Source organism: Sturnus vulgaris, chromosome 1, assembly GCF_052056855.1.
Source record: "Sturnus vulgaris isolate bStuVul1 chromosome 1, bStuVul1.hap1, whole genome shotgun sequence".
NCBI lineage: Eukaryota > Metazoa > Chordata > Aves > Passeriformes > Sturnidae > Sturnus > Sturnus vulgaris.
The window spans coordinates 94,578,299-94,593,487 of record NC_142243.1 but is presented as its reverse complement, the minus strand read 5'-3'; the positions used below and the strand labels follow the sequence as shown (position 1 = coordinate 94,593,487).

The following is a 15,189-nucleotide window of genomic DNA, read 5'->3' as shown; positions in this document are numbered from 1 at the left end:
GTAATGTTTTGTATGATCCACATATGAGTCTTTTACAGAGCTGAGGAAAAGCTGTTCTGTTGAAAACTTCATTTTCAGCTTTCCCTGTTTGAATCATTCCACCGTGCTCTCAGCCAAGCCATTTAATAAAAAATTACATTATCCAGATATTGTACTGCAAACCCATCATGTCTGCAAAAGACTGCCTGGTTGTAAATCAAAACCTTTTTAAGGCAAGGGAAACAAGTATTACTTGCTTCAAGTGATGGAAAAGTAGTGTACACAGGAATCTGATAATGCCAGTAGTAGAGGTCACATCCATTAGGATAATTTCAACCCATTTGAATAAACACAGCCACAGCTCCAAGTAAAATCCAATAATAGATGTTACAAAGCAAGCCATCACACCTGAATACTTGAGTTTTAATATTTACTGGAAATAAATCAGGCCAGGAAAGCAATCTGGAAACAATACAGAGGGATGACTACAAGGGAGAGTGAACACCACAGTGTCTACAGTTTTCTTCTTTTTCTCTAGGTTTTGCAAAGCTTGGCAATAGTGCCTGTTGTAATAGTGATGGCAGTATTAATTAGAAGCCAAACAGTAGCCACGGGTGCTCCAGAATTTTCTGCTATCAGGTTTTGTGAGGCTATTAGTAGTTATTACAGAATCATAGAATGGGTTGGGTTGGGTTGGGTTGGGTTGGGTTGGGTTGGGTTGGGTTGGGAGGGACCTTAAAGATCATCTAATTCCAACCCCCTGCCATGGGCAGACATGCCAGCCATTGGATCATGTTGCTCAGGGCCCCATCTAACCTGGCCTTGAACAGGTTAGCAAGGATTGAGCAAAAATGTTATGTCAAAAAACATAGAGGGACAACAGGGATGTGCTGTAGCAACAGTTCAGCTCCCAAAAGAGGCTACAAAGAAAGAGAAGCTTTTTTTCACAAGACATATTTTTGCACATAGGTATTCCAGTACTGCATTTCATTAAAAAAGTTGTCACCAATAAATATAACCAATTTTAGACACATTTGATTGCCTGAAAGTCCATTGCTCCATAAGTTCCAAAATAAGGACAAGGAAAGCAATACTAATAAGGTGAATTGATAAAGGCAGGGGAAAATTTTATTTTGGAGCTAATCAGGAACAGGCATTCAAGCCATGTCTTACTTTAAAAGCACATTCTCTTTTATTTTGTTTCAAAAATTGTAGAAAGCTTGTGGAAAATGCACCAAAGCTGATGAAAATTGTGACTTGAGTTCCCAAAAATGAAATAACAGTTCATGAGCTATAGAGAATTACACAAAGGATGCATAAGTGTAACTTTTGTAACTTTAAAAACTATTTTTTGTGCATTCATCTCAAAATGTGAAATGTAATAAAATTTTCTTTGATAAATACAATCTAGAATGCCAATATGAAGACAATAGATAGATATCTGGTGATTTTTCAGCCTATTGGAGAGCCAATGTGATATGGCACAGATAGGTGGCTGGTCTGGAAGTCGATGTCATAGTGCAACACCATTGATTTTAAAATGGCCTCATATGCTAATTTTTAAAACACAGTTCTCTATAATCAACAAAACAGCACTGACATATCTACTAGGTATTTACAAGCACCCTTTCCTTTGGTCAGCTTGTCACTCAGGCAACATAGATTTGTAGACACATCTGTATTCTCCTTCAACCTATGATTTAAAACTTTCGTAATGACATCAAATCAAATGACATTTAATGATAGTAAATAATGGCAGAGTTACAATAATGGTTTTTGGAAAGGAGGCATTAACATTTTATTCATATCTCTTCCCCACAACCTTTCCTTAACAACACACCTTCACAAATTCTAAAGCCTGAGCAATCTGTGCATTTTAGTAGTCATCAAGTGTGACATTCATCTTTGCCTTCCTTTTCCTGTTCCATTCACTTGTCCATGTTCTCCAGGAGCACTTGCCAATTAAGTTGTTCAGAAGATACTTTAGCACGTGAGGACCATGCACCTCATCCTGAATTACTGAGAGTACTACAGTGACTTAAGAGCTGTTGGCAATGATCTCTGAGAACACAGAGGGTGGGAATTATACTGAAGACTGGAACAGTGCAGATGGATTGCTCATCTCTAAAATGGGATAGGAATTCTAAAAGGAGGTACAAGAGAATTACAGATCAACCGGTTTAATTTCAGTGCTCAGAAAACTACAGAACCAAAAAAAGATCCAACAAATATTTGTAACCTGGAAAGTAATGGAAAACTGACTATCAGCCAGTATGGATTTGTCAATAGCAAATGATTTCCTTCTATTACAGAGTAGTAGGCCCTGTGGACAAAGCACAAGCTGTAGATATATTTTTAAAATAGAACTCTTTTAACATTGTGCACATGGCATTTTCCTAAGCCATGTAGAAAGATATGTTTTTAAAAAAAATGCTACAGTATCAGGAAAGAAAAGATAGAAAAGATTATGGTTCACTGATAAAATCAAACACATCATCTGTTATTGTCCTGTTCATGATTTCCTTTTGTGACATAGATGATGGAATGTTTATTAAGTGAGTGGCAAGCAACACAACCACAAGATCTTCAGAGGACAGGAAGACAATGTAAAATTGTCACAAAACACTAGAAAAACTGCTCATAACAAAGAGAGAATAGATTAATATTTATCGAACATGGGAGATAGTTATCCACTGTAAAACCATTATGGGGAGAAAACCAGTCCTATGAAAATTTTGCAGAAAGACATTTGGTGTCACAGGACAAATATTAGTCTAAATTCAGTATTCTTGCTAAACAAGAAAAGGGAAGAAGAGACTTGTAAGAACATAAAACCATCCTCCTGCTGTATAACTTCTAAACCCTGAGAGGACCAGCTGGACGTCATGTGCAGGAAACTAATAAGGAATTTAGAGACTGAGGAAGCATTATTAATGGGAGGAGGCTGAAGTTCCTAGTCTTCATCAAGCTGCAAAAGAAAGTGGAGATAAATCTCTAATTTTCTAATAAATGGAAGATTGTTGAACGGAGAAACTGCTTAATCTCTTTTCCTTGACCAAGATAAGCAACATAAGAAGTCATCTGTGCAATGGAAGGCATTCTTACATTCAAACTGGAATAACTGAGATGTAGGTAGGGTTTTCAAAGTATAAAAAACTAATGGCTAGAGTCTTAAGCTTTAAATCTTTTTTAGAACAAGCTAGACAAGTGACATATTTGCCATGACATATTTGATATCTCAACTACAGTAAGGAAATGATCCCATGAGGTCACTTCCTCTCATACTCTTTCCTACTAAGGAGTGACACTGCCAGGGAAAGTGGCAATCTGTGCTTTGCCTGTTCTTTGAATAAACGAAAGATGGGGTCTAGCAGGACTTTCCTTATGCTCCAGCAAAATAAGATATTTTTCTATAAATACCTATGAAGCAAGTGTAAATTTATAATATAAAGGAAAACAACAAGCAACAGTATTAATTTGGCTTTATTATGTTTTCTATTTCCATTTTGACATGCCTCACTACCTTATTAGCAATGTAAAGATATGAATACAGAAGTGCTCATTTTATCATGACAACATTCAGTTTTGAAACTAATCTAAAATAAAACCCAGGGTATGCACAGAAAACTCAATTATGAAACAAAAGGCATCCAGTATGAAATTAAGGTAGTACATTCCATGTTTTATGTTCTGGCATTGTAGTTTGTTACAGGGTTTTTTTTGCTGATAAACCTCCAAAAGCTCACATAGCCAAGAGCAGCTCTAATGGACTGAATCAAAAATTACTCACTTTCATCTGCTGAAACAAATTGGTTTAATATACAGTTGTTTGCTGTCAAATACACCAAAAAAACTTGTGCCAAACCAAATTATAGGCTGTGTTTCTCGTTTCCCTGGTATATTTGTTAGGTGGGGGAATGGGAAAAGGAGGAAAGACAGTGGGTGGATTTATCTGTGCACTTGCCAACATCAGACTAGATAGCATTAAGAAGATGTAACATACACAATATGCATGCAATGTGTCTGAGTTACACAGGCATAAAGTTTTTTCCTTCCATTTTTTAATGTTTGACCACGTGTAACTAAAAAGTTCTAACCTGTTGGGCATTGCAAGATAGTATGCAAATAAACCGGCAATTGACAAAGGACTACAGTAATTCACTTTTCTGTTAATCAGGGTGTGATTATCATTTAATTCTTTTGAACTCCATCCAGCTTGCTATTCTGTCTCTACTTCAAGCAGGTGTTTTGTTGTTGCCAGACCATGAACACAGCCCTGTGCCTGAGTCTTTCAAGTGTGCTGGCTGTGCAGATGAATTTTGCCTGCAAACTTTCCTCAGGCAATGAACTGACTAGTGCAACATGCTCACAACAATGTTAATCTAGCTCAGGGACATGCACTGCACATGAAAGACTATTTTTAACCTAATTTTTAATTGATATATTTTGTCCGCTGCAAGTTTTTTCTCTCTCTCTTATTTTTTGTCTACACTCTTTCTCTCTCTCTCTCTCTCTCTTTCTTTATATCTATCAACTTTTTCTTTTTCTTTTAATTTTTTTTTTTTGAGACAGAAAACGTATTGAAGTGAAATGAAACTGCACTAGCTGGCAGACACAAAGCAGAAACAAGGGTGAAGTTAAATAAAATATGAGAGGGTGGATGCTCAGCAAAGAATTCACCTTTGATTTAAAGATTAGATAAATTGGAAAAGTAATAATCAGGAAATTGAAAAGTGGGGACTATTATGCATTAGCATTGTGACTAGCATAACAAATATTGTTTGTTTATTTATACTTTGGATGGTGCAATATATTATATTATACAATAGCATAAAATGTCTTCTGGAAAGGGGTCACAATGATACATTTTAACTCTGTGATCCTAACAAGAAATATTTGTGAATATGATTCAACAATATTCAACAGAAATTGGTTTGAATATCAGAATCTTTCATACTTGCTCACAACACGTGTGTTAAATGTAACTTGCTTTAAAACATTTGATTGGTCCATTTCTATGCTATATATTGGCCTTGGATTTTTTTGCATCAGGTATAGCTGTTGATCTTTACCTGAAAATATATATGTGTATACACCATCGTGGATCTAAAATATGATTAGAATTAAAACATGGTTTAGAATAAAAATACAAGCATCTGTATGCTGACTACACAAAGCTTCCCTACTAATTTTTAATACACTGTATTACAAACCCTTAAAAACAAAGGTACAAGAGGCTAATTTGACAAAAGAAAAATTCAGAAAAGGAGTTTCACAGCTCACTGTTCCTGAGTTGGGTGTTTTCCACCTTTCCTCAATATCTACATGAGGAATATTTAACATGGAAAAGATACCTTATATTGTCTGCTCTCTGCCATTCACTCTTAGCCAGAAATTGGTTCTTTCTCCTTCCTTTTGACAGAAAAATGCAGAGCTCTCTCTGTCCTTTTGCTTCTTTGAAAAGGAAGTTTTTTCCCAGAAGTTCATGTTCATCACAGTTGATGTCTGTCTTTCCTTGTGGTTCCAGGCAGGAATACCATTGACCCTCCGTGGCCTTGCTGTGTGAACAGCATCAATTCCATACTGAGCAGATGCAGGTGAGGAAGGACATCCAGCTACGTCTGAGGGAATTTGAAAAGCTAAAACAGAGGAATGAACACTTGATGTGTACTATTTGCAAAAGGAGAAGGAAAATAAAACTATTTCACAGGGGGGATGAACAGGGGGAAATGAAGATTTGGGATATAGAAAATTGCATTAATGGAGAGAAAACCACTGGAACTGAAGTGACAACAAGAGAGGCTGGGCGTTTTCAAAAGTGGAATAGTTGAGCAGGAACAGAAGGAGAAAATAACCACATATTTTGAAAGCTCAAGAAATAACAGTGGAAGAACTTCTAGACACTGTTCCAAGCAGCTGTAAAAATTTGGGGGAAATGATATTTTCTGGTGGGGTTTTTTGGTGTCTCAAAACCACATAACTGGGATAAAATGGTCATTAAGTCCTTTGTTAAACCTTGTGTGTATTAGCATTACAAAAATATTCCAACATATTCTTTGCTTATTTTTTTTATTTTAAGATATTATACTTCCATTTTTAAGACAAATGCATTGTTTATGACATTTTTATATATTTGCAAAACAGTTAATTTTAGACTAATTTTGGATCTTAATTATTAAAATCAAAGGGAAAATAAGAAATAAAAAAAAGTGGATTCTTTCAATGGTATGAAATCAGATGATATTTTAAAATAGCTTAGGCAATTATTTTAGTTAACTCGTAATGTTGTCTTTCACATCATATGATTTATTATAAATTATAGAATGATATCTGTGCCATTGAGTTATAGTGTATCCATACAGGTAACTATCATTTAGTTGGCAAATTAAGGAAATTCAGTCAGTATCCATTACTGTTCATACAAATAGTTTGTCCGCAACTGAAATCGTTTTAGAAGTGATTTTCAATTTAAAAATTCCAGTCCATTTCATGAATTGCTTTTCAATTGTAGTATAATTTTAGATAAAGTTAACTATTCCTAGATGTAATAATCACCACAGAAATAAACTCACTGTTGCATGATTGACACTCCTAATCAGGGAACTTAACTGCTGTTTAGTTATAAGGGCAGATGTACTCAGACTTTTTTTACAGTAATGGATTTCAGGTGTCAGCACTGGTTGAAGACAACCCTATTCCCATTTTCTCTTCCCTTGTGGTATGATGATACTGCATGAAGTGGTTGAAAAATAGATCAAAACCCAAAATGTTCAAAATAATAATTCTTTTTGTATGTTTGGTTGGGTTTTGTGGTTTTGTTTTTTTTTCATTTGCTTTATACTTCTTTTTACATAGATCAGCTCACTAATCCACTGCACAGTGGAATCATGTCTCGAATGTGGGAGCACACAAATAAGCTTCCTCATCCCACTCAAGTGCTGCAGCCTTGGGTTTATGTTGGAGCTGTGCCATAATACACTGTTTTATGATACAGCTAATCTGATCTGACAGCTAACTGCCACCAGACAGAGCAGTCTTCCCTCTTCCCTGCTTTTCCTTCTGGCCCTGGCTATGTGTCTGTCTACTCTCGTGTCCTGGCAATGGTACACTTCTAACTCCCCAGAGGGATGGCTCAGTGGAGTAAGCTCACAGAAAAATATTCCTTTCTCTCTTCTTGGCATCTTGTCTGGCCCCCAGACTGGCTCCAAGGAGGGCTGGGTGAACACCAATTTCTCCTGGGGCAGGCAGAAGAGAGAAGCAGAGGACACCTGGGGCAGCCTGTGGTCAGCAGCACACCCCAGGATCCCTCTTCTGTACCCACCTCTCATCAGGAAGCAGTACAGCACATCAGCAGTACCACTGCTGACACCCTGGTACCTGTCTTCTCTTGTTTATCATTTGTAGAGTTATTTACAATTAAAAAAGCCTCATAGAAAAAAAATGTTGAAGAACACCAGAGTTACGAGCTGACAAGAGCAGAGCAGTCCCAGTGGGAATTTAAGGCTACGATAAGCTATAAGCAAGGTATTGTATTGAGCATAACCCTAGATATTGTAAGTGCTCATTATTGGTTTTTATCAAGTCTCTGAAACAAACTGGGTTATTTGAAATGGTTCTAGACTGACATAAATAATTTTAAAAAAATTAAAAATACCATTTAAGTCTATGAGGAACTTTTCACGGAGGAGAAATTTCTTATTTCCATTGAGTGTCAGTCTCCTATGGACTGAGCCCTAAGTTCATCAACCTTAGCACGGATTTACTCACTGATTTTTCACTCCATGGAGTTTTCCACGGGATAGGTAAGGTGAAATAAACCAGTCTACAATATGGAAAAATTTCTCATGATAAATGTGTTTGCTCTTCAACAAACTTCTCTTTGTATCTCTTTTGTGAAAAAGCAGAATGTTAAGCAAAAACTTTGAGGTGAAATTCTATAAAAGGCGTCTTGAGTAGAAATACATTACTAAAACCTACTCTTCTAGGCATTACATAGGGTTCTACTTTGCCCTGCTTTGCCTTGTACTTTGTGTATGTCTGTGCATTCCGAGGTTTGTTGATCAGCACTGAGGACATCTAAACCAGAGCTCATAATAGGTTTATTTACAATCACATAGTGATTTAATTGGAGTACTCAGACACTATCCCAGTTCAAGGAGTATGCTACATTTTTTTTATTCAGAAGAAGTTTTTAGTGAAACTGAAGTAAGAATTGCTATAAACTAATGTCTAAACTCCAATTTGAGAAATAATTGTTGTAGCACTTAGTGCTGGATCTTCTACAGGTGTTTTTAATTCTTTCTCTGTGATACTGTTGTTATCCACAGTGATCAGAATAACAGAAATAAGTTTAAATGCAGTGTCGGAAACACAAGGGTTTTCAGACTTTTCCAGGGCCATGAAAAGGTTTTGCAAGCTGAGGTGATCTACTAGTTATCTTCATGATAACTAGATGCATCAAGATACATCAAGAGATGCAAGAGATGAAGGAAGCTGAGTTTTTACTAACACCTAAACTGACAATAAATATATAAAACTATTCATGTAAACAAAGTGTAATGGAGAAATGCAGTTAGCTAAAGGGATGCTAGCAATGCTAGCTGGAAAGGCTTTCATCATAATAAATTTCTCAAATTTAATTGCATAAGTCTCACTGTTTTCATTTCTATAAACAGGATCATTAGGAAGCACTGAAGAATAACAGTAATACTAATAACAAAAATGACAACAATAGTATCATAAAAATATATCTCATTGTCATAAATGGATTTCTGAAATGAGTATTGGAAAATTCTGAAGGTTATTTTCATTATCACACATTGTTACTATACTAAACCAGATTTTTTTCTTTTTTTTCTTTTTTCTTTTTTTTTTGTTTGTTTGTTATGCAGTCAAAAAAAAAAAAAAAAAAGAGATAAAGTATAGATTAGGGTAAGGATACTTCTGTGCAATGTAGTGTAGATTGACCCTGCTTGAGCAGGGAGGCTGGACCAGAGAACCCTTCCAACCTTACCCATTCTTTGACTCGGTAAGAAAAAGAAGCAGGGAAAATAAACAGGAAAAATCACAAGTAAAAAAAAGGGAAAGGAAAGAGAAAAAGGACCTCACCCCCACCAAAGAGTTGTTGGAAATCAGTACCATATTGAAGAATACCTGGTTCTGTGCATATGTGCATCTATAAAATTAGTCATACATTTTCAGAAGCACAAGGCCCTCAGGATTACACATTGTACTGTTAATTATGAAGAGCTCTGTATCTACAACTTTACGACCTAGATTACAGTTTATTCATGTTCATTATGAACATGAGTTTTGTATGCTAAATTTTATTTTTAAAAATCTTAAATATAGTGTTTTTTCCACACATAGTCACATGTATAAATATTAATTTATATACATATTTATTGATTTTTAAGTATCTGCAGCATGGAAATTATTCATTATCAAGTTTTAATACAACAAAATTGTCTGAGAATGACCATGTTCTTCACAATACATTTTGTACGGTTTCTTCAAATTTTGCTCTTGTGGAGCAAGCAGAGTGGGCAGGAACTGGAAATCTCTGTGCATTTGTGTCTTGAACCTAAAAAAATTAATTATTTATTAATTATTGCATTTACATACATAACAATATTGATAAACCAAATTTATTTGACAAAAATTTAGAAACACCACTATATTAGTGTTCAGCTGTACTTAGCAAGCGTTCATATTTTTCTAAACAAAAGCTGAGGTGTATGATGGGAAAACAAATATTAGCATATCTAGATTTAACACGGCTTGTAGACTCCCTGGTGAGTAGTGCTTCTACAGCTAAGGATTATTCACACCATATACAATTACGTTTTCCTTTAAGACTGAATCTTTTATGCTGCAGATAAAAATGAGAAGCTACACAAAGTCTTCTAAAGAAATATTCACATATCTTCAATAAAGAAAAGAATGTAGTTCATCTCTTGCAGGCCAGCCAAACTTAGGGAGTTTTATTTTATCTAGGAGTGTCTAAGAACAGAGTTTGGTATACAGTTTGACCTCTCTGATTGTGTTTTGAGGTTGTTATTGTAATTTGCTGTCGGCTCTTTAATTAATCTTGCCGGGTCTGTAATATCATTGGGGCAGAAATAATTGCTCAAATATAAAAGGACCTGTTAAGACAGCCACATGGGAAACAGTGAAGTGGTGAAAGAGTGCACTTCTAAGATTTCCTTATTGACTGTTTAGTAATAAATCGTATGTTTTAATTGCTCTGTCAGAAGAATCCTTCAATGAGGGAAAGGTGACTGGAGCTGAATATGGGAACACCACAGGACAGCTGTTTGGTCTGGCAAAGGGCTCTGTGCACTTGTACTATATATCCAGAGCGACCTTTCAGATTCCATGTACATAGTAACAATTAAAAGTACACAATGACTTGACAATGTTCACTGTGACAGACTGCAGGTTGGCTGCTTCCCATAACAGCCTCCCAGGCAGAGAGGAACAAAGAGCCCGGGCCCATCTGTACGCGCCTCTGAATGCCTCATGTTCCAGAGAGTGCGCTTTGTTTCTCCAAACGCCCCAGGAAGCTCTTCAACAAACAAAACTCAGAGGTCCAGAGGAGCCCAGTCAGGACATTAATATGATAATGAATTCCGGATTACCCTGACAGACGTGACAAAGAAATAGATCCTTTTGATAATAAGTTATCGGGTTGATTAGGCGGAATTTGTCTGACTCCGCGACTGTTGTGGGTATTTCAACAAAGTCAACAAACCCATGTATGACATCACTTCAGTCACCCTCTATCCTTGTTGCTTTTCAGTAGGTCTGACCCGTGCTGCTAATTTAAGGGCTCTTCAGTTGCAGTGTAAATGCTGCTACCTGTCCAAAAAGGTATCATAAACTATAAAATGTCAGCATCTTTGCAAGTGCACAAAACAAAGGAAAATGGCCGCTTGTCACAGGCAGTTCTGAAGAAAAATTGCCATGAACTCAGATGTATGACTTTGCTTTCCAGCTGATGTTCCTAGGCTGAATTAGTTCAGTAGACTTTGTAAGATTAATTTCCAGTCACCTCACCAACAAGGCAAAATGGTTCCTTTTATGGCCCACCAGAATAAATCTGATTCAGCAGAGGCTGTCATAGCACTTGGAAAGGTTCTTACTTTTTTTGTGTTGCTATTGATTTCTGTGGTAATTATTATGTCTTCTTGTCTGGATTCTCCAAAAGGCTCTAAGATAAACTTCTGTTATTCCACAAAAGCTCAGCAGCAAAAGAGCATCAACTGGTTGCAGATACAGTAGATGACTAAGGTCACACAAAATACCAAAATCGGGTGGCACCAGCCATCTGTAGTTAACAGCTATTATATAAACATAAAGGAATGTGCCCTGTGTTCTGAGTGATGGAAAAAAACTGGTCATTAGCCACATGGGAATGTCCGATTCCCCCCACAGCTTTCCAGCTGCGATCCAAGTGTGTTTAAATAAAAACTTAGCACACTTAACAAGAAGTTTGATAGAGTGTTAACAATCCTCAACTTCACATTGAGCTGTTAACCAACAAAGTAGTCATTAAAGTCTGGTAATGACTGCGTTTCTTGAGATTATTGCTTAATTATAAACTCGATAGAGTGGGTCCTGCCTTCTGACTTGGGGGACATTTTCCACTGCAGAGTTTTAACTACAAACTTTTCTTACTATACCACCTCATTTATAAAACCTTGAATATAAACTAGAGTGAGAATAGTGTCTTTAAAAACGGTTATTTGTACACCTCACAATTATGTTAAAACCATAACTGATCTTGGATTCACCTCAGACAGTGGACTAGCAAAGCTCAACTGCTGTTAACAAATGATTTCTGAGAGAATAGGGCTTTCTTGCAGAATAAAATAAGAATTTCTGAAAAAGAATTCTGTACTCTTATTGACTGGAAGGAGTCTAGAATGTAGCACTTCTTTTCAAAAGAAAACCAATGAAAGTGGTGAAAAACTGCAATGGATGTTTTATCTTTTGTTCTTTAGAAGTGACTGAATACTGTTTTTACTGTACAAGAAATTATTTCAGCAGCCATGACCTTGAAAGTTCCCTAGTTATTGCTAGCTGCTTTGTCTTTATATTTAATAATAATTTCCCCAAATCTGTAGATACCTTGGCCTTATGTATATAAATTATTATAAAAATGTATTCAGGAAAGTTTTCTCCTCTGCACTGATATCGGAGCATCTAAATATATACTATCCAAATGCACAAGGAAAGATAAGGGGTGAAAAGTTTCATGCAGTCACATACTTCATATTCCAGCACATGAGATGGCCATGCACAGACACAAAGGGTACAGAGACAAAGGCAGTCCTATTGTTTTTTTGTTTTTTTTTGGTTGGTTTCATGTGTGTTCACTATATACCACTAATGTACATAAGATATCTTACAAAAATTATTAAAGTGTTGGGATTTGAATGTGTGAGTACACTGAATTTATTCCCTTTTTTCCCATAGGAAAACTTCTAAAACTTCTTATAACTCCTTGGCACTTTAAGGCCACTTAATATTTTCAAGCAGGGAGGCAATTGGTAGGAAGAAATCGTCCTTTAAACTGAATCTTGTTCTGTAATTCACAAAATACTGAGTCTTCTAATGCTAAGTAGCTAAGCAAACTAATACATCTTTCGTCTTTTTCAGACTGTTCTTTTAGGTATTAAACAACTAGGAAATCAAACAAAATTCCATCTTCAGAAGCTATCAGATCAAACATTCTTTGAAAAGAATAACATATAGAATATATTTATTTGCACAAACTTTTAACTGCAAGTCTCCCAGCTAGATAGATAGTTTCACAACTAATTTGTCTGCAAAATGACATTTAAGTATTTTAGAAGTGTTTAGAAGATGGTTAAATAATGATTTTCAAGTTATTGTATTAATTTTCTCATCAGTGACAACTGTAAAGAAGAGTTTCATCTTTTAACAGAACAAATTATATAGCTGAAAAAGATGGAGGAAACTTGGAGCACACAAGTCCATTTAGGTTTTGCATTTTGTTTCCGATTATTGCCAGTAAATGAAAGGAGGAGCAGTTTTTTGGAAATCTGAAAGGGAAAAGAGACAAATATCTTTGCATGTGTAAATCCTCTTCTTCATTCAAAAACTCAGGCTTGTGTCCACAGTGGCTTGCTGGCTCAGTTCATCAGAAAGCCTGCAGCAATTCCCTGAGCCCTCATTTGTAGACATCACTTTGGCAATGGAACAATGCAGCAATTTCTCATTCGAGGGATTATGATACTATATATAAAGAAAACATAAAAAGATTTACATATATTCCATGTAATTTTCCCCATTATATATTAAGCATGGAGAAGAATTTTGAGTCTTTTAAATGGTAGAGGTGTCATTAAATATTTTTTAAATGGTAATTTTATATCCCAGCGTTTTATTTTCAGTGATAATATGCATCTCATATATCACTCTCAATAGACGCCCCAGAATCTGCAGTCTGGGAAAAAGGATAAAATTCAAGCTACCCTTTTGAGGCTAAATTACTTACCTTGCTGCATAATTTGAGTAGTGCCTATACCCTACCAAACCCACCCCCTGCTTTGCATGCACACCGTAAATGGCCTAGAGAAGGATCACAGTTATTGTTGCCCAGCATTCCACCCTGATGAACGAGAGGGAACAGTGCCATTTGTGGACCAGGCATGAGTCAAGAACTACTGTGCACCAACAGATCTGCAACACCTACATTCCTATGCTTTTCCAGGCATTTCAAGATAGAAGAGAGGGAGCTGTACCACTGAGAAAAGTCTCTAATGTCATAGATTCTCAGTCACAAAGATTATGCTTCATCACACAAATGTGCTAGTACTGCTTTGCTCTAGGTGAGAAGTAAACAGAGCACTCTTTGTGATGGGCAGTACCAAATCCAACAATGCTCCTGATAGGAAGAAGCTGTGTGAGACACATTCAAACCAACACATTTGAACACAAAATTAATTTATTCCAAATCAACCCCTATTTAAATCACACAGCTGCTTTATAATACTGATTTTGGGAGCCCCAGAGTCCTGCTTGGCCTATTGTTGGGTGATACCTTACCATGCGATGTCTTCATTTCTGGGTATCTACTGTGTGCTAGTTTCTCATTCATTGAGGCATGATTAAACTTAAAGACACCTCAGCTGAAAATTCCCACCAAACATTTTGACTTTAAATAAAAAAATCTTCCATTTGCTTAACAAACTTTGGGATCAGACTACTCATGGGAAAAATGGAAAGAAGTGGAAATGAAAGGAGCCTAAAAACCTATTACTGTCACCAGTAATGTGTGAGCAAAAAATGCCAAGAGTGCAGTTGAATGACAAAAGAGGAGATTCACTGGGCTACTAAAAAGACATTAATTTTGATTAAGTTCAATGACATGGCACATAAATAACTCTCTCTGAGAAGATCTGGGCCCCTTTGCAAAGCTTCCTGTTGGCAGAAGCGCTGTACAGAAAGCACAAGCCTCTTGAGCCCAATGAGCCAATGATGTACTGTTACACAGACTCCTGTGGCTCCAGAGCCCAGAGAGAAAGAAGGTTTTGTGCAGCAGAGATTTGGAAGACCAGCAGTGAAGCATAAGATAGAGCCTGTAGTGCCAGATATGACACTCAAAACTGCACAGAGTCTCTGAGCCTGATCCCTTGGTGAGGACAGACTGGTTTTCCCTTTGTGGCAGAGGACCCACAGATCTGAGATGAGTGAAACAGGGACCAAGAGAAGCCTCTAACTCGTTTGACATACCCTCAGTTGCCTGGCACATCAGCAAAGAGAGAGCAATTATGACCTGGGACTTACAGGAAAGACACAGCTGTCTGTAGCAGCAGCAGACAGCCAGGAGATGTAACCTCACTACCTGAAATGGCAATTGACACCTGCATGCAGGAGTGCAAATCCTTTTCTCTGTTTTTTGGGCTTTTTTTCCCCACAACTTCTTGTACTCAGTCCTTAACACAGAATTTCTGTCAACTTTTGTCAGTCAGAATGAGGTCAGCCAATTGTCTGTGCTGCTTCTGCAGAGACAGTTTAAGGAGATAGGCCCCTGGGAAGCTGGCTAGTCCCATCCAATTGGACAAGCACATTGGGATGTGATTGATTGTCGTTTTTCCATATGTTGATGTCATTAAGTATTGATTAGACAAATCAACCAAACTCCACTGGAAAACTCATTTTCAGGCCACAAAAGGAAGA

The 15,189-nt window shown here is 36.7% G+C and overlaps 1 long non-coding RNA gene across 1 annotated transcript in view; it reads left to right on the top strand.

Moving 5' to 3' along the window:
• LOC148225360 (uncharacterized) overlaps window positions 1-8,618 on the top strand; it is a 170,229-nt gene extending 161,611 nt beyond the window's left edge. Inside the window, exon 4 of the long non-coding RNA XR_015806251.1 lies at window positions 5,511-8,618. This is a non-coding gene — a long non-coding RNA (uncharacterized LOC148225360). The remainder of the gene's footprint in view (window positions 1-5,510) is intronic.
• The last annotated feature ends 6,571 nt before the right edge of the window (window positions 8,619-15,189 follow it).